Source organism: Urocitellus parryii, chromosome 8 (genome assembly GCF_045843805.1).
Source record: "Urocitellus parryii isolate mUroPar1 chromosome 8, mUroPar1.hap1, whole genome shotgun sequence".
Taxonomy (NCBI): domain Eukaryota; kingdom Metazoa; phylum Chordata; class Mammalia; order Rodentia; family Sciuridae; genus Urocitellus; species Urocitellus parryii.
The window spans coordinates 67313527-67339953 of NC_135538.1; positions in this window are offsets into that span (position 1 = coordinate 67313527).

Consider the following 26427-nt stretch of genomic DNA (forward strand, 5'->3'; position numbering starts at 1 on the left):
ATACTGGGATATCCTTGTCACACTTTCCAAAATCTTGAACCTTAAGTCCTAATGGTTTCAAAGTCCTACATTCAAAGTTTTGCCCGTCCATCCCTTTCAGATTGCCAGAAGCTCTGTTGGCCTTCTTGCCTCCTCGCGGAGTACTATGGGTTCCCTAAATTTTGAATTCAACTTACCTCTCTGCAGTAGTGGCCTTCCCATGGAATTCTACTCTTTCAAGTGTGGGTTGACTTAGTAGCTGTTTGATGATGCCTTCAAAGACAACTTTTTTTGTTTTTGATTTCCAGTGATAAACTCGGTTTCCCTTGTGTGATAAATCCTATTTCTCTCTTGGTCATAACAAGAATAACATTATATTTATAACTGAAATTAAATATCTGTTCTAGGTAGGCATGGAGGTGCATGCCTATATTCAAAGCCAGCCTCAACAAAAGTGAGGCACTAAGCAACTCAGTGAGACCCTGTCTAAATAAATACAAAATAAGGCTGGGGATGTGGCTCAGTGGCCAGATGCCCCTGAGTTCAATCCCCAGTACCCCCAAAAAATTCTGTTCTAAATTTTTATTTCTAAAATGCTATTTAATTTACTGCGATGATGATTATGATGATGATAATGATGATGATGATGATGATGATGATGATGATATAACTGAAGTGCTTCCCTTCCACAAGTCTAGAGTGGTACTGTTCGTTGAACCAAATGGAAGCCACAAATGCAAGAAACATTTTTAAATGTGTTTTTAAATATTCAGCAACCAAATGAAATGAAAATGAGTAGTCACATTTTAAAGAGTAAAAAATCAAGTTAATTTTGTGTATTATTTAATACCAAGTCTCTGGAATATTATTATTAAACATGTTATCAACATTGAAATTAATTATATATTTTACATCCTTTCTTTCAAACTAAATCTGATAAATTATGTGTGCCATTAACATTTAGCTAAATCTCAATTTGGTCTAGCCATAAATCTAATTCTTAGTAGGTTGCTACTGAATCTGAGCATGTGGATCTAGGTAGATAAAAAAGAGTGGGTTTAATCAAGATTGAAAAATGGGTTTAATTATATTTTGAAGAAACTTGTTGCTTTTGATGATGTCTATGAACCAACATTTTATAGTTTTTTAATAGAACTCTTAAAAGCTAGAGAAAAAGAAAAGAAGAACTTATTGATAACTTCTACATAGCATAAAATTATATGAAAGGTTGAAACAATAGAACACAAAAATGGCAATGTTATACTGTCACACATTTCACATTTTTTTAAACAAAATGTGTATCAGTTTTTATTTTTAATGCTCTGATATCTGCTTTACATTCTTGTGTTTGTATAAGGCAGGCCATATGCGTAGGTGGAATCGTTAAGGTAAGGATGGCTATTCTGTGGTATGAAATCATACCTTTGGGCCTGAAGTACCTTCTCAGCTCATAGAGAGCTGCTGCCATTGTCTGTGACAGATGGCAAAGCCCTTAATTGCACAATTAAAGAAAGAAAGAAAAGAAAAACTTCAAGAGTTAAGTAGTACTGAGAAATGCAACAGATTGACAAATTATAGAAGAATAAAACCTTTTTTCATCTTTCTTCCTCATAGGTATCGATGATGATACAGAGTGACCAAGGGTTAAAACAATGAGGAAAGGAAAATAAGTGGGCAACTAGGTATGGTGAAGACACAGTTTCAAGCAATACTTGTTAATATTTATTGGGTATCTGCTGTATCCTGCATCTTTTTTTTTTTTTTTTCCGGGAGGAGGGAGGTGTTACCAAGGATTGAACTCTGAGGCATTTGACCACTAAGCCACATCCCCAGTCCTATTTAGAGACACGTTCTCACTGAGTTTCTTAGCACCTCGCCATTGCTGAGGCTTGCTATAAACACAAGATCCTCCTGCCTCAGCCTCCTGAGCCATTGGGAATACAGGCATGAGCTATCATGCCTGGCCTTGCAGATTATTTTAAGGTTTAATATTTATTAGGTTTTACAGCTTCATAATAATCTCTAATTCAGGTATTATAATTATTATTATAATTATTATTTTGCAGATAAGGAGATCAAGACATAGAAATGATATTTGTTTACAGTTCCATACCAAATATATTATGAAATTGGAACTTTGAGATGGAGTTACTCTGAAGTCTGAAATCTGGATTTCTACTCTCTACTGTCTCCTGAATATACTACACAATTTTGCCTCCTGTCAAAAAGTGTGGCTTTAATATTCTATGTTATTCATTGCATGAAGATGTCAGAATGAATTTAAATCACCTGTCAATACCTAACAGAGTTTATTTAAATCATTATATTTTATATTTTTAATTTAAGGAATATTTGAATTGTAAGTTGAGAATAAAAGAGACCAAAGGTTTCAATTCCCTGAGTTCTGAGTAGATAACTGCAGTTTCTCCTATAATTCAGGACTGTCTGACAGCTAAGTCAATATTAAAAATGTTAGGGTTAATATTCCTTTGCCTGTTATGCTCAAGAGGGCATTAGTAGTGAATTATTATACTTTCATACTCCAAGATATTCTGTTATCACATAAATTTAATTTGAGCTATCATTTCATTAAGATCTATCTGCTGTAATGATAACCGCAGACTGGACGGCACTGTGTTAAGAACAAAGTTCTTATCCTATTTTTCCTAACTTTTTATATATACTCAGTCTTTGATTTGAGTGTATCATAGGTCACTTCAGTATTAGTGATGAGGACTTTCAACCACCACGTCACTTCAATTTTCCACTCTGTGCTTTGTGCTGTCTCTTGTACAAGTCTCATCTCTCCAGGTTGCTGCTATACACAATCACTTTCTAATGAAGATCCTTCTTAATCTCTGAATTTCATGAGAATTATTGTGCTGGTGAAAGGTGCCAGACTGACAGATGAAACTGATCTCTTTGTCTAGGGGGTGGATAGAAGAGGCAGGCAACATTCTGTGTGGTCGCCTGCCAACATGGCTGCTTCTGGCAAGAAAAGAGAAATGTTCCATCTGAAACCTCTTTGCCAGTAGTATCTTGGTGAATGCCAACTGTAATTATGTGCCTGCTAATCTCAAGCTTCAGGACTGATACAGAAGGAATAAATTAATAAAGAACTTCCCCTAGCTCCAGTCTAACTATCATTATGTCATCTTGCTTTACCAAAGCAACCTATTTTAGAAACACTGCCAATTCTGCTGTAAATCTGGCTGCTGATGTTACACACCTGTCTCTTCAGAAAAATAGATACCTCCTAAGAGTGCAGTGTCAGTTCTCAGGGCTGACTTTCAAACGAAAGGAACGAGAGAAAAAAAAAAAAAGCTGCACTATTTATCAGTGAGTACTTTATTTTGCCTATTTTGTAAACTGAAAGAAATGATTTAATACCACGAAGGCTTGAGGTCAGCTTTTTAAAAAAATAAAATGGTAATAAAGAACTTGAACTATGATGCCGTGGATTCTTCCCAGCAAAGTAGTGGTTGTAAAATAATGTAGTACGAAGATATGTAGCACAACACAATCTCAGAATTGAAACCTGAAGTTTAGGATTGTAAACTCAGGTTCTGTTCCTATTCTTTTATTTAACTCTGAAAATGAAGTAACAAAATGAAATTCAAAAGAGTAATCGCAGGAAGATAGTAGTCCCTATAGGAAATAGTCCCATAAAATATATTTTATGGTCAAGTTAATATTATGCATGTGTGTGCATGTGTGTGTGTAATCTTCTACCTCTTGGGCTACTGATTCCTTCTTATGAACCTATATTGTAGGACTCTGTGTAATGCATAATTAAACATAAACAAAGTTGTTTACTGTGCGTAAGTCAAGGACAAGGGAACATTTTTACTATGGTTCAAAAGAGAAATCATTGAAGAAATTATTAACATTCACTATAAAATATTTTTTCAGCTATTTGGATTGACATCTCATTACTTATTGGAATGTACAATTGGTTGATTTAGAAAATCAAGTTGCAGGGCACCAATATATAATCTCAGTTTTGTAATCACAATTATTTTAAGAACCCTTCTATCCATATCCTCTTTAGTGTGCAAATAATGTTCTTGTATGACAATAGAGAAAGGAATGGAAAGATACAGTTCAAGCTATAGAAAAAGGTCATGGGGAAAAAAAAGAAATGAAGAGGACTTAAGAAAAATTATTGAAAATAAAACAAACAAACAAAAAGATACTTAGGCTCAAGTCCATGAGAAAGCCAACTGCATGTTGGCCAAAATCACATAAGTATCTCCGAGTGACCTGCCACAATTTTCCAAAGAATAATTCCATTGATTTTATGAGTCTATAAATGCAAAATTATCTTTGAATGATATTATTAAGGGCAATTTATTTTATCATATTGATTTTTCATATGAGGTAAGTGGGACTGGGATTATCTTTGACAAGAGGTGTTCCTGGAAGGGAAATGTTAGCACTGATTGCTGCAAAAGATTCAGGCATGTTAAAAATTCACGTGAGAACTTTTAGAACAGGAGGAATACTCAGTTTATGTGCTTCTTTAGATGTAAGAAAAATTTCCCAGCACATGTTCCCACCATCTCATTGGCCTGGTTTGTATCATTTATTATCCTGTACTAAGACTGTCAAGTGGAATAAAATTATCCTGAATGACTTAGCCAATTAACATTCTTACCCCCAGAACTGGAAAAGTGCCCCATATAGCACGTAACTGCTCAGTATCTGATAAACAAATGAACAAACAAACAAAACAGAACAATTTAGTAGTAAGCTAAAGAAGAAGCTAAGTTTGTAAATCAATCAGTACTGTTCACCAAATCTCCATTTTATCTGGTTCACTGAGGTTGCTAGGCCCAGATGACTTCCTTCCTACTTAATTGAAAGCACTTTGAAAATGGTTTGGGTAAAAATATATATAATACATAATATATGAATACATCTCCCATGCATTTAGCACTTAAGAGATAAAATGGAAATAGACATTAGTTTATGTGGTATTCAACAATTTTTTCTGAAAAAAATTTCCTGTGATCTTCTCTTTTTTTGTATAAATGACTGTCCTGAGGTATTTGGTATGTTTTTAACCAATTATTACCATAAAAATGCAGAGATACATGTGGCATGGTTTCCATAGATTCCTCATGAGGTTATGTATGGCTGATTGATTAATTCAATTAGTCAATGATTCAGGAATCAATGCCACCAATGAATACAGTTGGAGTCAGCTGAATACAATGAGAAAGTTGACCTGTAATCATTTTTAACTCTGTAAGTTGATGTTATAAAAAAGTGATTGTGAGTCATGTAGCTAAGTTTTTAGTATCCCATTAAAATCAGGGGCTGGTGCTGTGGCTCAGTGGTAGAGTGGTCACCAAGCACGCATGAGGCACTGGGTTCGATCCTAAGAACCACATAAAAATGAAATGAAGATATTGTTTTCCCCTACAACTAAAAAACATAATTATATTACACATAATAAAATAGTATCTTGTAAAATGTACCAGAACATATTAAAATATGGTTTCTGGTTTTGAAATTAAAATGATGTTACCAATTTTTACTTGTTCCAAGTGATGAGTGAGAGCTTTATAAAATAAGTCAATTTTGCTTCTCTTTTCTAGCACAAATTCCTGGGTTTAGATTAACTAAAATTTATCTCAGATTTCCCACCTAATTTCTCTTCTATTTTTGAAGGACTAGAGAAATAAAACTTCATTAACATGTACTTTTTCTCAAGGTTGTATCTGAGCATTTAAATTACTGACCATATTTATTCTTATAATTTTTTAGGATCCTTTAATGTCCAAGGAGGGTTTTTATATTGGTTCTAACTTCTAATTTAGAAAATATTGGATAGCTAATGAGTTTTAATAACAAAACAAATACTGGATTAAGCTTTAGATAAATGGATTTCAGAGAAATCAAATACTTATCTGTGCAGAGGCTGTCTCATATTTGCTTTTGATATAAATTTAAAATCAATATTTATTGCATTGTGTTGCACTAATCTTTATTTTGAAAGTCAAATAATCAAAAATAAAAATAGCTGACAAAATCTCATTTTACTTAAATAAAGAGAGGTAGGCAGAAAATTGTTTTAAACATGTTTCAGAAAATAAAAAAAGCTACAATTTCCCCTGTATATATTTGTAAAGCAATTTTTATCTAAAATATTAAAATACTAAATTTTATTCAAATAATTAATATTTACATAATATTTGAAATGGAAACTGAAATTGTTTGCAAACCTACGGATCTTCTGTCTATGAAAAATGTTTTATTTTAGCTTTCTGTTTTTCCCATTATTCACTACTAACGTTATCCATGATAAACTTGAATATAGACTATGGTGAGCCCTTGGTTTTCTAGAAGACATCTACTTAGGGAGAAGCGAGGATTGGAATTCCTACAAATGTAGACAGTATAGTCTAGATTCATGTAAGGTGTAAGAAGTACTATCTTGTATTCAGTGTTTCTCAATATCTACCAAAGCTCAACTGAAAGAAATAGTATTGATATAAGACCACTGGAAATATATATCATATGTGCATCATTTTAGATAGGAAACAATATACTCCTGAATTTGCCAGGCAATCCACTTGTAAAATGACCTATACTTAATTAAGTCTTGGTATGAAGCTATTGGATGAAAGAGAAGACAAGTTTTAAAAGCAAATTTATGAAGTTATTTTTGTTGTTTATTATGAGGTGTGGTATATGACCTACTTACTGCAGGATTTTATACAAAGTCCCACTTATAAGTATCTTTGAAAGAAATCTCTTTCTTATTCTATAATCAGGGATATCTGGGCTTTTCCCTAAGTATTTGATTTTGTTTTTGCTTAAAAACATTTAGAATTCAATCACATAACCAACTAAACTCTTTTCATCTTGCTTAAAGTGAACTTACAACCAACTATTAGCAATTGTTTTGAAAAATGGTGTACATTTCTTAAGATTCCCATTTTTAACTCTTTCTTCTTAGTTTAATCTTTGTTTCCTTATAGTTTGTTTTTTTTTTCTTTTGATTGCATATATTTTAAGGAATTTCAAGTGTACTTTGCATCAAGCTCCAAGATATATATTTAGGGAAAGAATGAGTGGGGAAGAGGAAAAATTTAAAAAAGGAAGGAAAGAAAAAGAATAGAGCAGAAAGGAAGGAAAGGGAAAATGAAAGAGTTCTGTTTTTTATTCTCCATATCACCTTGAGATGAGGCCATCATAGAAATAGAATTATTTGTTTCACTTTCAGTGCACAATTGACATTTTTTTTCCTGTGAAAATTTAAGAATTTTCTTTTGTTAATTGATTGTCTGACTATCCTTTGAAGAAAGTGTGAGATTGTATCAAAATAGTATGGGTTTTAAACCAAAAAAAAAAAAAAAAAAGAAGGCTTTCAGCAGTTGGAAAATAGGTTTTATTAACTATGAGTCTGGGCAAGTTACCTATAGAAATTAAAGTATCAGACAAAAATTATGCAACTAACCAAATCTGGATCATTGTCAAGTCATAAAACTTGCCCTCTCATATTGTTCATAATTTTAGTTATTAAGGAAACTGATCGAAGGTGTTTGTAATTTTTGAAACCCATTATTATAACAGAAATTTCCTTCAAATCATCGTTGAAGTATATGACCTTTTAACAAGATATAAAAAAACTTCAGTATTAATAATTGTTAACATAAACATACTGATAACTAAGTTTTTAAAAAGACAAATGGTTTTGTTTGTGTGTATTTCAGACAGCTCGTATTATTTTTTCCAGGATTGGAAAATCTTGGCTTAATTCCAAAACTATGAAAAGAAATCAGCTTCAATGTTCAATGCTAAAGTATTCATGAGAGAAATGCAGTCATTTGAGAAAGCTGAGTTCAAAACAGAAGAAAATGAAAAACACAGTCTTGGACCACTCCCTCCTTCCACCTTCTCATATTGCAGATATCATGTTTCCATTATCAGAAGATCCATTTCCAAGTCAGAGCTGTTGCTTAAACAGCCTAACAGAAGGGGAAAAAAATGTAAAATGGTAAAAGAAGTGCTTTGTAAATCATCCTTCAAAAGCTGTCCTGGGAGGAATGTGATATACCTCAGCATCTTAAGTGTTTAGCAAATAATTTTAACTGTGCATTCTAAATGTAGCTCTCCCTCCTTTACCTAATTACCAAAATATGTGCTGCAGTTTGCAGAACTTAGCCACTGTCATAACTTTTCTTGAAGTTCAGCCAACCAATGATAATAAAGCTGTCACGAGATTAAAGGGGGCTGCAAGTCATTGCTTTTGACATTTATATGTAACATGGGAAATGCAAACAAGTATGTGGGGTTATTAGTAATATTATGGGCTTTGAATCCTTAAAAAGGAGTGCTTAAGACATCTGCCTCAGCAAGGAGGGTGAGAATGAAGCAAATCCAGACTGCATCCTCCTTTTGTCCAGATCAGGAAACCAAGCCTGAAAGAGCACAGGAGTAGTTTCTTCCATCTCCTTTGTGTAGCATCACCTCAAGTATATGTCTCAGATACACACCCTCAGAAGGAATCATCTTGGTTGTGGAGAGAAAACATGAAAAATTTTACATCCAAACCTCAGGCACTTTTGGGGGGCCTCATCATGAACTGGCCTCCTGTTGTTGATTTCAGTGCCAGCTCTGGGTTTGGAATGGCTCAACTTAATGTAGAAGAAGCAGAAAAATGGTCCTCTGAGGTTCTCTTGCTCTGCTGAAGTTTGTTTTTGTTTAGTGAAAAATACTGAATCAGGAAAGAGAGTTTAGAGGAAAATGGTATTATTTTTTAAAAAACTATGGGGAAAGATCATGTTTTGTATTAAGCTTTATTTTTTTTTTTTATCTTATTCTTGTCTCCTCTTTTTTCCTTGGGGTTGAGTTTTATGAATAAGTGAACCATTATAGGTCTGAACCATTTGTCCCTTGTTCCAGTCACACAGAAAGGTAATAAACTTCATTAACTTTTATGATGATGGACTTATAAAATTATAGGCCAATATGGATGGAGCCTGGCTTCATCTAACAAAAAAAAAATATTTTTTAAAACTTATTTTGCTGTTAATATTCAGCTTTAAATTTGGTTTCTGGATTTGTAAGATGGAAACAATAATAAATATCCATTGTTGACATGCTAATAATTTGAAACCAGGGCTCTTCCAGGAAAGTCTTGACTATATGATAACACTCCAAACACTGATTTGTTCTTCTCCCTCCTGCTCTTGGAAACTGCAGTTTGCATGTGATTAGTACAAGGATGATAAATTTCCCAGAAAAAGGTGACTGAGTTTTATAGGAGGAAATAGGTTGGGGGTGGGGGGAAGGGACTGGTAGTCCAGAAGTATTTGGTCTAGTTCCAATTCTGCTAATAACTATAATTATCACCAAATGAGAACCTTCTATATGCCAGGCACTGTGTTAGGCGTTTCCTAGAACAGGACTGCATTTAATTAGGACTTAATTTTTATCTGCCTTGATCTTATTTAAGGAAGAGTTTTTTTTTTTTTTTCCAAGTGATTAACCATTACTTAGAGTTAATTTTATTTTAACTCTAATTTCAGTACTAACTATTTCCTGGGTGATTAAAACAAATCTAAGGAATTGCTCATAATGTTTGCTTTACAACTACTATGTAAATGAATTAACAAAACAAGACTTGGGTCTACCAGTGATCAAGGAGAACTGCTTATTTGTCAATGACCAGGAACTATTTTCTTAGTTAATAGATTATTTCTAGTAAGAAAATGCATTTTTTAATCAATATATGTTGGTGATAATCAATGTGTCTAGAATTCAATGAACCTAAAATAAATTAGACTAACAGATATACAACATTGAAATAAACATTTTGAACATTTTACTTAAGATTGTTATTCTCACTGGTTTAGTATTTAATGTCAAAATGTACTAGTTGTATGAGAAGATTTGAGAGAGTAAGGTATAGAAAATAACTATTGAGAAAGTCTCATTAGTTGTTAACTTCTTAGATAGGCTTCTGCAACCGCATCCATCGCTGACATTTATCTATCCTTCTGTCTGTGGATGAAATGATTACCTGTACACACTGTATCCTAATGCAGCTTAAGTTATTCTACAACTTTAAATAATGATATTAGTCAGGCAGTGGTGTTCTTTTGTGAAGAAACCACTACCAAATGCAAAATTTCAGAGAATTGAAATTGGAACTTTGCATTCAAATTGTCTGAGTAGGAAAAAGATGATTAAGTAAAGCACAGGAAATGACTAAATTTAACAAACACTAATTTTTAATGTAGCTACAGCAAGTCATATTGTGCATCAATGTATATGAAGTGGCAGGTCTCTAAGATACTCAAAGAAATGTGAGATTTCCAGCTTCTACAGAAGAATCCTTCTGAGCACTCCCTCCAGCAGCTCTGCCTTTCCCTGACATGCTCAATGTGCATTTTCACATGACCTTTAAAGGGTTAGGACTAAGACTAAGATGTTTTACCAATAAGGGAGAAGAAAAGACTGGGCAGAGGAGCAAAGCAGAAGTGTAAATAGTGAATGTGGTATGGAATGAAGATATTTGAATCTGAATAGTGAGTTAATGATTCAATTAGTTTTTCACTTTGTTAAACTACATTAATCCTTCTTTATCAGGTGCCCATATTGAAACCCTTTGAAAAGAAAAATGCAAAGGACCTTAAGAAGAAAAATTCTAAAAGCCAGAGCCTTTTAAAACATTAATGCTTCCAAAATACATGCTGCCCATTGGAAATGGTGTGGATGCTCAGTAGATATTGTTTTAGGGATCTGGAGACATGAATAGGGGAAGCTCCAGCAGCCACACAATCTTGGTGAAGTGGGTTCTATCCAAAGTAAGCTTACAAAGTATGTGCTCTATTTTTAAGCCATGGATAGAGACAATTATTTTAAGTTAAAAAAGCAAGGGAAGAGGGGATTTGAAAATAGATGACTATAAATAAAATCAGAATACTTCAAAAATTCTTACTAATTTGGAAAGTTAAAAATAACAAGGTTGAGGTTTTCTCATTTTTCACTTTTTTTCAAAAACACCCTGTTATGCTTTTAAATCTTCACCATCTCTTTAAACTTAACAAAATAAACCCAAACATGAATTCTCATTGCCATTTTTTGTTTCCCTTATAATCATCATTAGAAGCATTTTATTTAACATTCAGGAATACCTGATGTTCTTCTAACAAGTCAAAGGGGAAGTCCTTGTCCTGAATACTTACAATTTAACAGATGTTGAGTTGATTCAGTAAATATATTAAGAGCATGAAGAGAAATGGAAAATTGCTAAAGAAAATTACCCACAGGATAGTGAAAACACAACCAAGGCTGTGTAATGATATAGGGTCAAATTGACAGTTGGAATTAATTAAGATTCTGAATTTTTAACAGGAATGGGTTTAATTTCAAACACAAATCAAAACTCAAACTCTGTTTATAAAGATATAGTAATGGTCTGTTGGAATCTGCTTTGGTTTAGTTACTTTTAAATTAGACCATAATTATCTCTGCTTATATATACATGTGCACATTAGGTATTTTTTCTTTTAGTATGCTAAGCATTTTTCAGCAAGATGTTGTTAATATCTATTTTATGAGTGATTATTTCAGTTAACTGGATTACATAGGTTAGCATGGTTCAGATTTAAATTATCATAAGTGTGGAATATGACTGCTTTCCATAATGTCAGGCTAACAATTAAATGGAATGCACAAATGTAATGAAGGAGGAAGAGGAGGAGAAGGAGTAAAGAGTGCCACCATGGTAGTTGCATGTGTTGAAGAATAGAAAAGTAGCAATGTCTTAATTGTTAAAGGAGTTTTAAAACTATATATTGTCTGGAGTATCAGAGGTTGTTTCAAATAGAGTGATGATTACAGTGGTTGTCAGTGGGCAAAGTGATTTTCAATAGAGTATTTGATTGGAGCTAGAAAATATGTTTTGTTCCATGAGGGTATCAAGGTCTTAGAAAACACTTTATAGATGCAAAGGCAGAATCAGGGAGAAATACTAGACATTATAATGAGGAAATTGAATGAAAGAAGAAATAATTTAGGTGAGGTTGGATCTATATGTGATTTATAACTGATACAAATAAAAGAAGTGGTGCCTTTATTTTTCTAAATTGGAGGATGTGATCAAGTTCAAGAACATGGACCTGACCACTTGGCTGACACATAGCCAATCATTTAAATCCTTTGTGACTCAGTTTCTACCTCAGTTATGTGAGGATAATTATAATTTGACTTATTTTGCATCTAAAAGGAAATTTTATATTCAAAAAATTTAAATCAGTTTCTGGCACTTACCGAATGCTTTGTAAATGTTGGTTTTTATTATTATTTGGAATTTTTGGAATAAATACACTGTAGAAATTTCACATCTTAGGGTTGGAAATTATGAGTCCTTTAGGACATATATTAGAAAAGTACAAAGGAATTATTTGAAGGAACTCAGTGGAAAGTTCTTGGGAGACTTTCACAAATACGTAAGGATAGAGAGAACAAGTTCTGACTTTAGATTTTAAGAAGTAAAGCCTATGTCTTCCTTCACTAAACTTTTGGTAGCAAATTATTCTATTCCTGTCACTATCTTAAGAACTCTTTTCACATCATGGTTTTCATCTAGGTGTTTTTTGGTTCTTAACATCTCACTTTTTAATACAAGTAAATGAAGAAAAAGTGATTTATAAATCCAGATCTGTGCATGATTCTGATCCAGACAATGCTTTTTTCACTGAATGATAAGAGTTTGGCTAAAGAAGATTCATCTAAAGCTCAGTTAATACATGTAATACTTAAAAAGCAACTTTTCAACCTGTCATGCTATGGGCACTGTTTGTAATTGCTTAGTTAACTACGTGTTACAATCATTTTTTTCCCCTCCTACTGATCTTGTATTTCTTAAATCATCCATTTCATAAAACCAACTGGAAGTCGATGCTCCCTTCTTTTTCCTGGCTCAAATATGGGTTATTGCACTCAATTTTGCCTCATAACAGCTTTTTAGGGATCAAGCTACTTTTCTTTCTGATCCCAAAACCTAGCGTAAGATGAGTTAGTAACATGTCTTTGATCCCCACAGAGCAATTAGGCTTAAAAACATTGGATCCTGTTATTTCTGTCAATGTAGAGTGTACAGCATAGTTTCTAACACATGGTTCCAACAAATCTTACCAAGTATTCCCCAGAAACTCCAGTGCCAAACATTTACAACTTTCACCAAATTAATAATCCTTAACTTCTTTGAGAAAACAATTAGAAATGTGGAACTGATTAACTTGCAATAGATTTTTATCAAAGGAACTTTAACAAAGGCTGAATATTTTCTCTTGGATGGAAAAATTGAAAAAAAAAAGACACTGGAAGCAAAACAAAGGATAGAAAAATCTATAATTGTGAGTGTTCTTTGAAACACTGTAATACTTCATCAAAAGTTAACTTTTGGTTAAGACTGCCATTTGCTAAACATTAAATCATTGCTGAAGAGTTTTACAAACAATGTGAATGTTGAATATTTGTTGTTTTTTTTTTTTTAATTTTTTTGTTTTGCCCAAGGCAAACACTACATCCCTGGCTAACCTATCCCAGATTAAAACAGTTAAGGAAGAAAACATAAAACCAATCCCTCTCTTTCAAAAAAAAGAGAACCACATTCTTTCATTACTACTGAGTGATCCTCTCAGAATTAGAGGAAGAGGGCCAAGAGAATGAACAAACAGAAAACTTTAGATGGGAACTGGGGAACTTGTTTTTCTTAAAGTCTTTGCAAACATAATTATGGTTCCAAATATTAAAAGAGCATCAGTCACATTCATAAACCGTGGTACTTCCTCAATCTAACTTTGGGGTTGCATTTATGTTAAATCATTCTACCATTAAAAAAAAATGTCTTTCCTTTCCTCTCCCGTTCACTCAGTAACCTTCTGGAAGAAAAATGCTTTGTTGACAAGTTTGCTGCCCTGCTTTAGTGACTACCAGGTTGGGATCTGTACTAGTGACTTTTCACAACATAAACAAAATTTGCCTGAATTTCAGAAATGCATCTTTGGCATTTTTTTTATATCCATGCATATTTTTGTCATTTGTATGTTCATCAAGTTATTCAATTATGCATTTATTCTAGACTGAATTTTTCATGTGTGGCCATTGATACTCATTTCCCCTTCATGAATGATTTTTTTTTTTTTTAACTGAAGACATTGGTGCAAAACAGTCCTACAGGTAGAATGTGTGTCCCATTTTGCTTTAAAATGCTTTTCTCACCAATGATATATTCAGGCATTCACCTCTTCTAGATGCTGTTGAATTTTAGGTGGAATTATGTTCCTTCTCATTTTTAAGAACTTGCATTGGCTCTGTGATGACCTACGAGCAATGAGCATTTTGGACTCCAGCTTGAGTAGCTGTCTTATCTCAGTGTCCAACCCCAAGTGTGGGAGCAGCACAGGCATGTTTGCATTACTTTAAAGACCTGAAGTGGAAGTGAATAGAGAGGTGAGTAAAGCAAGATGTGTTTCAAGGAGTTCTTGAATTCCACTTGGAATCATTTTATTTCTTACTAATTTTGAACCTCAAGGCACATGTTCTTCTGTACCACCAGATAAGACTGACCCCCAAAGGGTAGTCACCAGTAATGACGGCACTTTCTAAAAATCCAAAGGTCATGTGGAGTTAAAGTTCCATCATTATTCTTGAAAAAAAGAGTGGAAAGGTGGACAGGAGGCGAGGAGGAGGGGGTTATTCATGCACACTAAGCACTTTGAAGATGAAAAGCTCTAATGAGTGCTAATCATGAGATGATAACCATAATAACACACTCTTCAAGGTTTAGCTAGCTACCTCCTCCACAACATTTTTGGTTTGTAGGATAAAGTGATTTTGATAAGAAGAAAAAAAGTGGCACATTGGCTGAAGAAGAAAAATTACACGTGCTGAAATCATTAATAGGTGCCGAAGCCAAAATCTCAAGGACCCTTAACATTCAGCTTCAAAAAAGGGTAAGATAAGCATGACTAGCACTGGGTAAAAGGTGAGTACCTCAACAAAACCCCTACCTACTTCATTAGATTTGCAAGGACTGAGGGAAGCATTTGCCATATTTTGCCTATAGAAATATCTTATTCTTACTGTGGCAGACCACAGATTTTTTTTTTATACAAGTAAGCCTCACACCCTTTATAAATAAAAAGAGAAGGCATATATTTTTTCACATTTGTTTATTTGATCCAACTATATAACCTCTGTTGTACAATTATTTTCTTGAATTACAACTGATTTATCACTAGTAGGATACTTCTCATTGTTAATGTCACAGTATTTAAATATTAATTAGATGCTCTAAAGGAAAAGCCTAATACCATGAAGTTCAAATATGGTAAGTCAAGATAAAAGTGAGTAAATAAAATTACCTTAAATAATAAAAGCTTTTGAATTTTTTTAAAGTTTCAATTGATTGTTTGGTTCAAGAAACTTAAAACTCAACCTAGTTTTTGAACTCACCATTCTGGCATTAAAGGTAATAAAGATAATTTGTCATGGTAATAAAGTTATTAACTAATTTTACTTCTGAGCTAAATGTTTTCAGTATGTATATAATTAGACCCCATAAAATAACTTTTGTGTGTGTGTGTGTGTGTGTTTACATTATAAGAGAGGGAAAGGAATGATTTTTCCCACATCCTAATAATTTCTTCCATGAAGAAGGACATTCATTGGTGGAAAATGCACATATTGTCTCACTTCTTCCTCACTTATCTGCAAGGGGGAGCACTGTGGGACTAAGCAAGGTGGGATGAGCTGCACTAGTCAGAGAAAAGAGATGAGGATTTGATATTGTATAGTTTTTCATGACTTGATCTGAACTGTTTGGATACTGGCCTCTTATCAAGTGTGCTCAGGCTCTCCAGGAATTTTTGCAAACGCAAGCCACTGCAGAGGCCCCAACAACTTGTAGAGGCAAAGATTTTATAGAAGAAAAGCATGTTTAAGCAAGTTTTTAAAGCACATTATTTATTGATTTTAAACTGCCAAGATGGTATTTTGCACTATATATTGGTACCCACTCCCCACATTCATATTTTGAAGCCTTATTCCCTAATATTATGGTGTTGGAGGTGGGGTCTTTGGGAGATAATTAGTTTTACATAAGGTCTTGAGGGTGGTATGATTGCCATTGAAAATGAACAAGAGAGACTAGACACATTGCTTCTCCTTCTACCTTGTGAGAACAGAAAGCAGATAGTGTACTTTTCTCTTGGGTAAAAAGTGATTACACAGTTGATCTTACGTAGTACATAAAAATATTTAGGGGTAGGGCACTGTGGACTTGGGATAGTCAGAGTAGAGTTTTTCCATTATTATGTTCTTAGAAAAAATACCCTGAAGAGTAGTGGTTGACACTAAGAGCATGGATCTGGAAAGGTGGTGAGAGGAGTTCTAATAGCCTGTAGTTCTCCATCCCATTCCTTAGGACAGTAGGCCCTCTGTGGGAGATAATGGTCTAAATAAAACAAAACGCTAATTAATTTTTTTTATTTTTAAATTTGTTCCTTTCAGTTATACATGACAATAGAATGCATTTTGACATGTCATATATACATTGAATATAAATTCCCATTTTTGTGGTTGTACATGATGTGGAATTACACTGGTCATGTATTCATATACGAACAGAGAAAAGTTATGCCTGAATCATTCCACTGCTTTTCCTATTCCCATTTCCTCCACCCTTTCCCCTGTCTAATCCAATGAACCTCTCCTTCTCCCCAACCTACCACTGCCTATCATCTGCATATCAGATAGAACATTTGACTTTTGTTTTTTTGGGATTTACTTATTTCACTTAGCATTATAGTCTCCAGACCCATACATTTACCAGCAAACGCCATATTTCATTCTTCTTTAAGTCTGAGTAACATTCCATTGTGTATACATACCACATTTTCTTTATCCATTCATTTGTTGAAGGGCACCTGTGTTGGTTCCATATCTTAGCTCTTGTGAATTGAGCTGCTGTAAACATTGATGTGGCTATGTCACTATAGTATGCTGATTTTAAGTCCTTTGTGTAGAAGCCAAGGAGTGGGATAGTCAGGTCAAATGGTGGTTCCAGTCCAAGTTTTCTGAGGAATCTCCATACTGCTTTCCATAGTGGTTGTACCATTTGCAGTCCCAACAGCAATGTGTGAGTGTACCTTTTTCCCCACATCATTGCCAACATTTATTGTTACCTGTACTCTTGATAATTGTCATTCTGACTGGAGTGAGACCAAATCTCAGTGTAGTTTTAATTTGCATTTCTCTAATTGGTAGAGATGAACATTTTTTTTCATATATCTGTTGATGGATTGTATTTCTTCTGTGAAGTATCTGTTCAATTTCTTAGCTCATTCACAGATTATTTGTGGGGTTTTTTTTTTTGTGTTAAGTTTTTTGAGTTCTTCTATATCCTGGAAATTAATGCTTTCTCTGAGCACAGGTGACAAACATTTTCTCCCATTCTGTAGGCTCTCTCTTCACATTCTTGATTTTTTTTTGTTGTTGTTGTTGTGAAGAAGACTTTTTGTTTTATTCCATTCTATTTACTGATTCTTGCTTTTACATCTTGTTCTTTAGGCGTCTTGTTGAGGAATTCAGCTTCTAAGCTGACATGATGAAGATTTGAGCCTATATTTTCTTCTAGTACACACAGGGTCCCTGGTCTAATACCTAAGTCTTTGATCCATTTAGAGTTAAGTTTTGTGCAGAGTGGGAGATGGGGTATAATTTCATTTGTTACATATGGATTTCCAGTTTTCCCAGCAAGATTTGTTGAAAAGGTTATCGTTTCTGGTGTCTATGTTTATGGTGCCTTTGTCTAGTATGAGATAACCATATTTATGTGGATATGTCTCTGTGTGTTCTATTTTGTACCATTGATATTCATGTTTGTTTTGGTGCTAATACCATGCCTTTTTTGCTACTATAGCTCTGTAGTATAACTTAAGGTCTGGTGTTGTGATGCCTCTTGCTTCACTTTTCTCACTGAGGAATGCTTTTGCTATTCTGGGCTTCTTATTTTTCCAAATGAATTTCATAACAGAAAAGCCTAATCAATTTTTAAATTGGGATATCCTAGTGGTGGATATATTTAACTTCCATTACTAACAAGTATTTAACATCTTGAGAGAAAGATATTAGAATGATGCTATTGGTCTCTGTACTTTCTCTACCAGTCCTTTCTGGTGAGAAGGAGAAATCTATATCAGACAGATCAGTGAAGCTCAGAGTGCAAAAAGTGGGTAGGTCTCTTGTCCCTTCCCTTTGAGAATGAATTGTCTACAGAACTTTTGCTTTGCTATGGGACATAACTAACCCATTTAGTGTGCAGTGGGTTTCATGCTCAAAATACTGACTGTGGTTGGGAAAGGAAAATGTGTTCAATGATGAGGGAAGCAAGTCTAATGCTGTCCAGCCTTAGGAGGCCTCATGATATGGCATATGTAAATTAGATCACCTAATCTCAGTTTAACAGTAATGGTAATTCGATATTGTTATCTTCCTTGTTTTCTTGTTGTAGTTCTCAGTTTGTTTTGAGTACAGGTAGAGAACAGGAGAATTATTATTGATGTCCCCAAATCTTCAACATTATATGTATATGCCCGTATATGTTACCAATCTCATACTTAAGTTCAGCACAAAGCTAATGTACAGAGCCTATTTCCCAGATGTGATATCAATAAATATACTTTTCTGTCAAATCTTTATAGTGAATCAGTGCCATGTTTAGAAATATATATATTACAAAGAGAAGAAGACAACTTAGTAAATAGTAATAAAATGGCATAATTATTCCCATCAAGAGAAGCTGAATGTTTTCCTATAATCATATTTCAGTTAATGGTTTTCTTTCTAATATATGAAAAAGAAGTGTTATGAAGAAGTTGATTTCCTGGATTCAATTTTCAAAAGAAAGTCTGAAAAAACAGAAAACCTGATAGAATTTTCTGGCATGACCACAAGTCTCTCCCCTTAGCTTTTTTACCTTCCCCTCCACACACATAATATTAACATTAACTAATGCTTATTGAATCCTGACCATGTTCAGAATAAAATGTACATGCATTATTTCACTGAAATGATAACCTGTCAGGTAGGCACCATTCCTTTTTAAGAAGGAGGCACCAGAAGCTTAGAAAGGTTAACTAAGTGGCCCACAGTCACGAATATGGTAATTGGCAGAGCCAGAGTTCAGGCGCAAGTTCAACTGGATTTGAAGCCCAGGTGCTGATCCTCTAAACCATGCTGTCTTTGGATTACACTGCCAATGAAATTAATATGTGCCTTTACTGATGCTGGGATTTCTTGCACCACTTGTGATACTATTTTCTCAAAAAACATTTTTTTTTCATTTGCATAATGTAAGCTGTTGCACAGGGACATCAGCCTCCTTTGACACCTAATATTCCACATCCTCTATCTTCTTACCTTGTGAAGGTTGAAGATTCTATGCATGCTATCACATAGCTGTGATATGTGCATGTGTGTGTGTGTGTGTGTGTGTGTGTGTGTGTGTGTATATAATTTTTAAGTCAGGGTAAAACAGAGTGGCAGCCTACAAGAGTTTATACATTCCCTGTGTCTTTTCTAGGCTAAATCAAAGACAGTTGTCTGAGTAGTTTGCCACAAAATCAGTTCAGAGGGATATAGCTATAAAATGTTTATATAAGAGTATTTCTTGAAAAAAATAGAAATAATCATACAAAGCAAACTTTTCTATGATTGCTATAAATAAAGTAAAATAAAATCAGGCAAAATTATCATGAAACAGTCAATTGAGGATCTCTCCCATTTGTTCCATGATCAAATTTATTAGAAGACTAGGGGTTACATTAAAAATTTAACTTCACATAGTTCATTCTTTCTTGAAAATGCATTTGCCTATCATATGCAGACTAATGGTTTGCATGAAAAATGCAGTTTATAATGTATTATGTAATACCACTAAATGCTTTATGCTCTTAAAAATATTTCTTTTTAATGATGCAATCCAATATACATAATTTAAGCTCAGTGCCTATGCTAAGTGTATACACTTAATTTTGATTTAGTATTGTCACTTCACAAAGGACATGTAACATTTTGATTTTAAATCAAAAACAATTTTTTAAAAAAATTATCTTGTTATGATACATTGTGATAATATTTCATTTTGTTCAGTGCTCTGGGTTGAGGTGAGTCCTCATATTTATTACCTGCATGTCTTATTACAGGTCAGAAAACAGGTACATTTAAAATTCTCAGCAAATGCTTGAAGGTACTATTTACCCTAACTTAATATAGAATAAAACTCAAAGAGATTACATAAAAGGAGCAACATCACATAGGTAGTCAGCAAACAAGAAAATCTTAGAGTTGCAAAGTTGGCACCATAATCTAGCTTTGGTTCACAGGGATATTTTGCCCACCAGTATGCTAAGGATCGGGTCTTATTAATCTTTTCTTGGTGTCTAATTAGTACATCCTTCATTTTTTTTGTACTGAGGAATTTCAATTCTTAAGATTTTTCCTGTAATTATAATTTCTTTTCAGTTTTATGATTTTTTTCAATTCTATCCCTAGAATTCTTGCAACTACCAAACTGAATTAAGTGCTTAAATCTAGATAAGACTAAAGATAATGAGGATAACAAGATAAACATTTAATAAGTTTTTGTCCTTAGAGTGGAAATATATAACACTTAAGCACGAGAAAAAAGGGGCAGGAACACTATGGTGACTGCTTTAGGCCTTTTTTGAGTGTAGTTATTTCAGTATTATAATAATTAAGACATTTTCTTAGGCTGTATTTTTGTTTCTTGAAATTTGATAAATTTCCCCACATCTCTAGGATCAGTGAGCTGAACCTCTTCAAGATAAAGGAATGGTGGCCCTTAGAAATTATTTTAATCTTTCTTAGTTCTGTAGGACTGTATGATAGTTGTTAAAACTGGTATCTTAACATTATTGGTAAGATTTTCTTTCCTTCTTTAACTGCTCTGTATTTAAAGGAAATCACAGATTTTTCTGAATTCAGTTAATAGAGAATATTGCTTTAAATGTAAAAGGTTGTTATATGAGAACTTTGAGTCTAAATTGTTTTTAAGTTTTTATCTAAAAATATACAATTAAGCTATCTACATATTGTCAAAGAAAATTACCAAAGTGTGATAGATTATTATTTAATTTATGTATAAATTCAGAAACTCTGAGGCAGAGGGGATGGGAGAAAGCCTTTTTTTCTCACCTCAAATTCCATGGCTGAGACAGAATGCAAATTATATTTGATGTTAATAATTTTACATATACACAAAGACCTTCGTATGTAAGAAACAAAGATCCAAAGAAGTGAAACCTTATATACATAGAGTTTATGTGTAGTGAGAGTTTATATACCATTTTAAAAAGCATAAGAAATTGTGGAGACATGATGGACATTGTGGCACATGCCTGAAATCACAGTGGCTCTGGAGACTGAGGCAGGAGGATCACAAGTTTGAGGCTGAACTGGACAACCTAGTGAGATTCTGGCTCAAAAAAAAAAAAATTAAAATTAAAAAATAAAGAACTGGGCATGCGGGTCCCTAGTACCAAAACAAGCAAGCAAGCAAGCAAACAAACAAACAAAAAACCCAACACCACTAAAAAAGCAACAACACACACACACACACACACACACACACACACATACACACACAAATGTGAAGATCTGGTGAGACAAAGGAAAAAATTGGTGCTGGGGCAGTAAACTGTGGGAAAATGATTAACAAATATGTGAGGAAATCTAATGGAAGATAAGAATTATTTTCATATGTTTATTTGAACATATTCATCTAGACATTAACTCATAATTTCCAGTGATTTCCATCATCAACTTGGAGGAGGGATGGTGCATTTCAGAAAATTTGGTGAAATGGCAAGGTCTGAGAGTCCTTCCTGTGCTTCTGATTTCTTAATTCCTTTCAACTCTAAATAACTAAATATGCTAAAGTGGCATAGTTGAGGGTAGAATTTTCCGATGATATTCCTTTGCAAATCATGACATTTTTGATTTTCTGTGTCTTACTATTTCCATTGTTGAGAGTTGTTGCTATTGTTTTCATATAACATAAGTGAGACCTTCCAGGGCAATTCTGACTTGGAATGATAATAAGATGCTTCTGGACTTTTTTCTAACTTTTATTTATAGCTTCTTACAAAGCTGTATCACTCTTTCTTCTTTTAACAAGCAGATGTAGGTGTTAAGTCTTATCCAACGTATTAGCATTTATTAAGATAATATTTTTTTAGATTGCATCTTACAACTCAGTAAATAGCTAAATTGAAATTTGAATAAACTGTGGCCATTATATATTTATTATTTAATATTTTTCTACATTTGAACTACTAGTATTTCACTTAACATTTCTTCCATCTATATTAACATGTACATTTGGGAACGGGAGGGAATGCATGTATGCAGGCGTTTTTACTATCTTTGTCAGGTTATTAAAGAAGAGCCTTTTAGAATGAGTTGAAATATTAACTATTTTCTATTTTATAGTACAGTTGAGATTACAGTATTCAACACTTCCATGAAATTTTGCACTTATAAGTTGATCTTGATCTGACCTCTTTTATAGTAGAATAAACCTGTATCTAGCTGTTATATTTATCTTGTGGTCTATTTTGGATTTTTCATTTTTTTTATTTTTCTTGGATAAAATTTCAATACATATATTTTCATGGAGAAATCCTTCATGTTTTTTCTTTTTAAAACATACTGAAATAAAGCACTATTACCAATCATAGTATAAAGTTCTTATTTATCTCCAATTTTGTCCCCATTTTCCTAAACATTGTAAAATCCTAATAAAATCCAAAAAAATTCTATTGTTTCTTTTGATTACCTGATGAGCAGAAAAAGAAAAAACCTAAAAGAAAGGAAGTCTCAGCTTTCTGTTGTATTTTATTTTATTGGTGTTTATTTTTAATTGGCTAATTACTCAAGGATTTTTTTTTAGTTTCCTGGATTATATTCTTAAGTCATTACTTTTACATATTTCCTGTATTCTAAGTGTAATGCCAAGTCTATGCTTTTCTATTAATGCACTAAGTCCTTTGTCTATAATATCTGAAATTTTAATTCTAATTTATTATTTTTACATGATATGAACTAACTTTATACTTAACTATAAGTGTTAATTAATTTTTGCTGCTTTTATTTTGTTATATTTATCATGATTATTTCTTATAACCCATGTATTCCTCTTCTTTGAAATGATATTTAAGTTTTAATTAATTTTTTGTTGTTGCTCTATCAGATTTGTCTACTTGTAAGAAACCTAATGACTTCTATTGTATCAAAACAGTTTGCAAATTATCCTCACACTTGAATGCTAATTTGATTTTATAAATGGGAATTGATAATCTTTTTTATATACCCTTTAAGATTTGTATATCTAAGCTAAGTTTCTAGTACATCATTTTTATTATAGTTGTTTCAAAATCCTGTTCATATATATCAGTATCACTTACTATAATTGTGCAGAGAAACTGGTGGGGCTTTTTGATCATTGACATCTCTCAAACTCTAATGTATTTTGGACAATATTTCTTTATTTTCTTTATTAATTTGTTTAAAAAGTTTCTAGCTTTTCTCTATTCTCTTCTTCTAGAAATCCTATTTTATAAATATTAACTCTGGATTTGCTCTCTGAATCTTCTTACACTTTTAAGCTTTTACGTTTTTATGATTTATTGTTAAGGATTGTCATTCACCTCAGCATTGGCTCTATTCTATTTTCTTATATCTGTTTCACCCTTTCTTTTTTTGTTTTGCATATCAAATAATTTATTTCAATTGTTACTAATTTATTTCTTTATAATATATGTCACTTTATCTCTTTCACTGTCTCTAAAGACAAGAAATTTTTTCTTTAAAAATTTATTCCTCAAAAACATTTTTAAAAGTTTTATACTTCTTTATCATGTTGCAGGTTTTCCTCAAGTATTTTGAAATGTTTGATTGTTAGGTAGTATTCTGTCTGTAAGAAAAAAAAAAGAAAAAAAAAGCTTATCTTTAATAAAGCTTATTTTGTTGACTAGGAGACAGCAAACCATGTTTAGGGTAAGAAGGAACCAATAGTGCATGTTCTGGGTTTTTGAAACTCTTGCAAGGTTAATGGCTACCTGAGCATGTTTACTTAAAGTTTTATCATCTTTATAATAAAATTTACTTCATTTTTATATATTTATTTCAAATATTAAGTGATGATAATTAATAGTTCACAATATACACATAATTTAACATTTAGTCTTGTAATTAAGCTTTAAAGAAGAATTTATTATACAGTACAGTGGGCAGATAACTCCCAGTCTTTAGAATTGCAAGGAACTATATCTGATTCCTAGACCTCAACTGTTTCTACTATTCTAGCTATGAGAATTTCAGCTACTTACCCTTCTGAATCTGTTTTCTTACTTGGTAAATGTGGTTAAAATTGTAGATAGTCAGTATTTTGTGTAAATAAAAAAATCTTTTAAAGAATTTTATAACCAGATTAATGTATGGACCGCATTTGTTGTGAACTTGATGCTGGTCATCTTTCTTATACATTTGTGTGGGTGAAAGTAACATAATCTAGTGTAAGAAGATGGTCATGCTTAAAATTAACAGGTGGGAACAGGTTAGAAACTAACATGCTAAGCTCAAAGATATGTCTCTTGTTACATGGAGAAAAGTATTTAATTCTCTTATATTCATGATCAGATAATTGAAAAGAACAAAGGATAGCTGCAGGAGTCCCATCAAAACCTAGATGGATGGAGTTGGAGAATATTATGCTAAGTGACGTAAGCCAATCCCCAAAAAACTAAAGGCTGAATTTTTTCTCTGATAAGTGGATGCTGATCTATGATGGGGGGAGCATGGGAAGAATGAAAAAAAAAACTTTGGATTGGACAAAGGGGAGGGGTTATGGGGGTAGGATTGCACGTAGGATTGCATGAATGGTGTGTATCTACACCGTGTACAACCAGAGAATTGAAATGTTGTGCTCCATTTGTGTATGAGGAACTAAAATGCATTCTGCTGTCATGTGCAATTAAGTAGAACAAATAAAAATAATAATAATAAAACAAAACAAAACAAGAAAAACACTTGATATTAAATGACAAAAGCTAGGTTATAAATATTAGAGTAATTCAGCTAATATTGATTGAAGGACTATGGTATTCCAGCACTGTTCTAGTTCTGGAACAACGGAGAATTATTAAGTATGTACTCTCATTAATGTTAATCAAGATACTATTTGGAAAAGATATAGCACACTTTCCATTTTAACCTTGTTCTCATTTCCATAAGCAGTATTTGCCCAGATCTGAAATGTGTTATGAAAGATACTAAAACGTCCTCTTACCTAAAGTGTCATCTCACACTAAATGTAGATGTATACGCTGGTAGACTCATACCATTATGTAAATGTCATCATTACATGCTCATAGTATTCTTTATAAGATGCAAATATTTAGGGAATTGCTGAGTCTTTCACTATCACAGGTTAATTCAAATTGATTTGTCTTTTAAGTATCTTTATTTGTGTCCATAGAGAGCATTGGAAACCTGAAGACATTGACTTTTTGAGAAAAAAAATGTGAGTTGAAAATCTGGAGAGAAATAAGCAATGAAATGTATCATGGAGCTATGGTGGTTGCAAAGATTATATTAAGTAGAGACTGTGTCCAATTCACAATTGCCCTAATGAACTCTTTTTGGATGCTAACTCCATTTAGGACCTATACATTAGCCTTTAGCCAAGCACAGCCCTTCTTTCCTTTCTCCTGTCTGCCCTCTTAAAGGTTATAAGTTCTTATTCTGATATTTGACCTTTTCCTTCCTTTCAAAATCTATGAGCATATTTACCCCCTTTGAAGTTGGCCAATACAAAAGTAAAATCCCCCCAAACAAGAGAAATATTAGATTTATTGACCTAAAACAAAAGATTTATTAGATTTATTAGAGAGGATAGCATGTAACAGAGATAAAGTATGTGGTTATGCAGGCAAAGTGATTCCAGATGATGTTGGATTGGCCATCTGGCCTCCTTGCAGGTTCACACATGGGTTTCTGACACACAGTTGTCCTGGCTTCTGCCACTACTCTGCGGAATGTCTGGGAAGGGCAACCAGGGGGCTTAGTGGATAGGTGATTTGAAAATCTGATTCATGATTATGGAAAGTCCCCAAAGGGTCTCTTTGGGTTTGTCTGATGAAACTTGTCATGTTTTCCCTTTTTCATTTCCCCTTCCCCACTGCTATCACTTGCTTCTCTAGATATGCACTACAGTCATTCTTCAAATCAGTAATGTGTGAGAATCAGAAGGGAAAAAAAGAAGGGAAATAAAAAAGAAAACCCACATTATTTTCTGGACTTCAAAAACACAAGGAGTCTGTGTTCAATTGCCTTCCT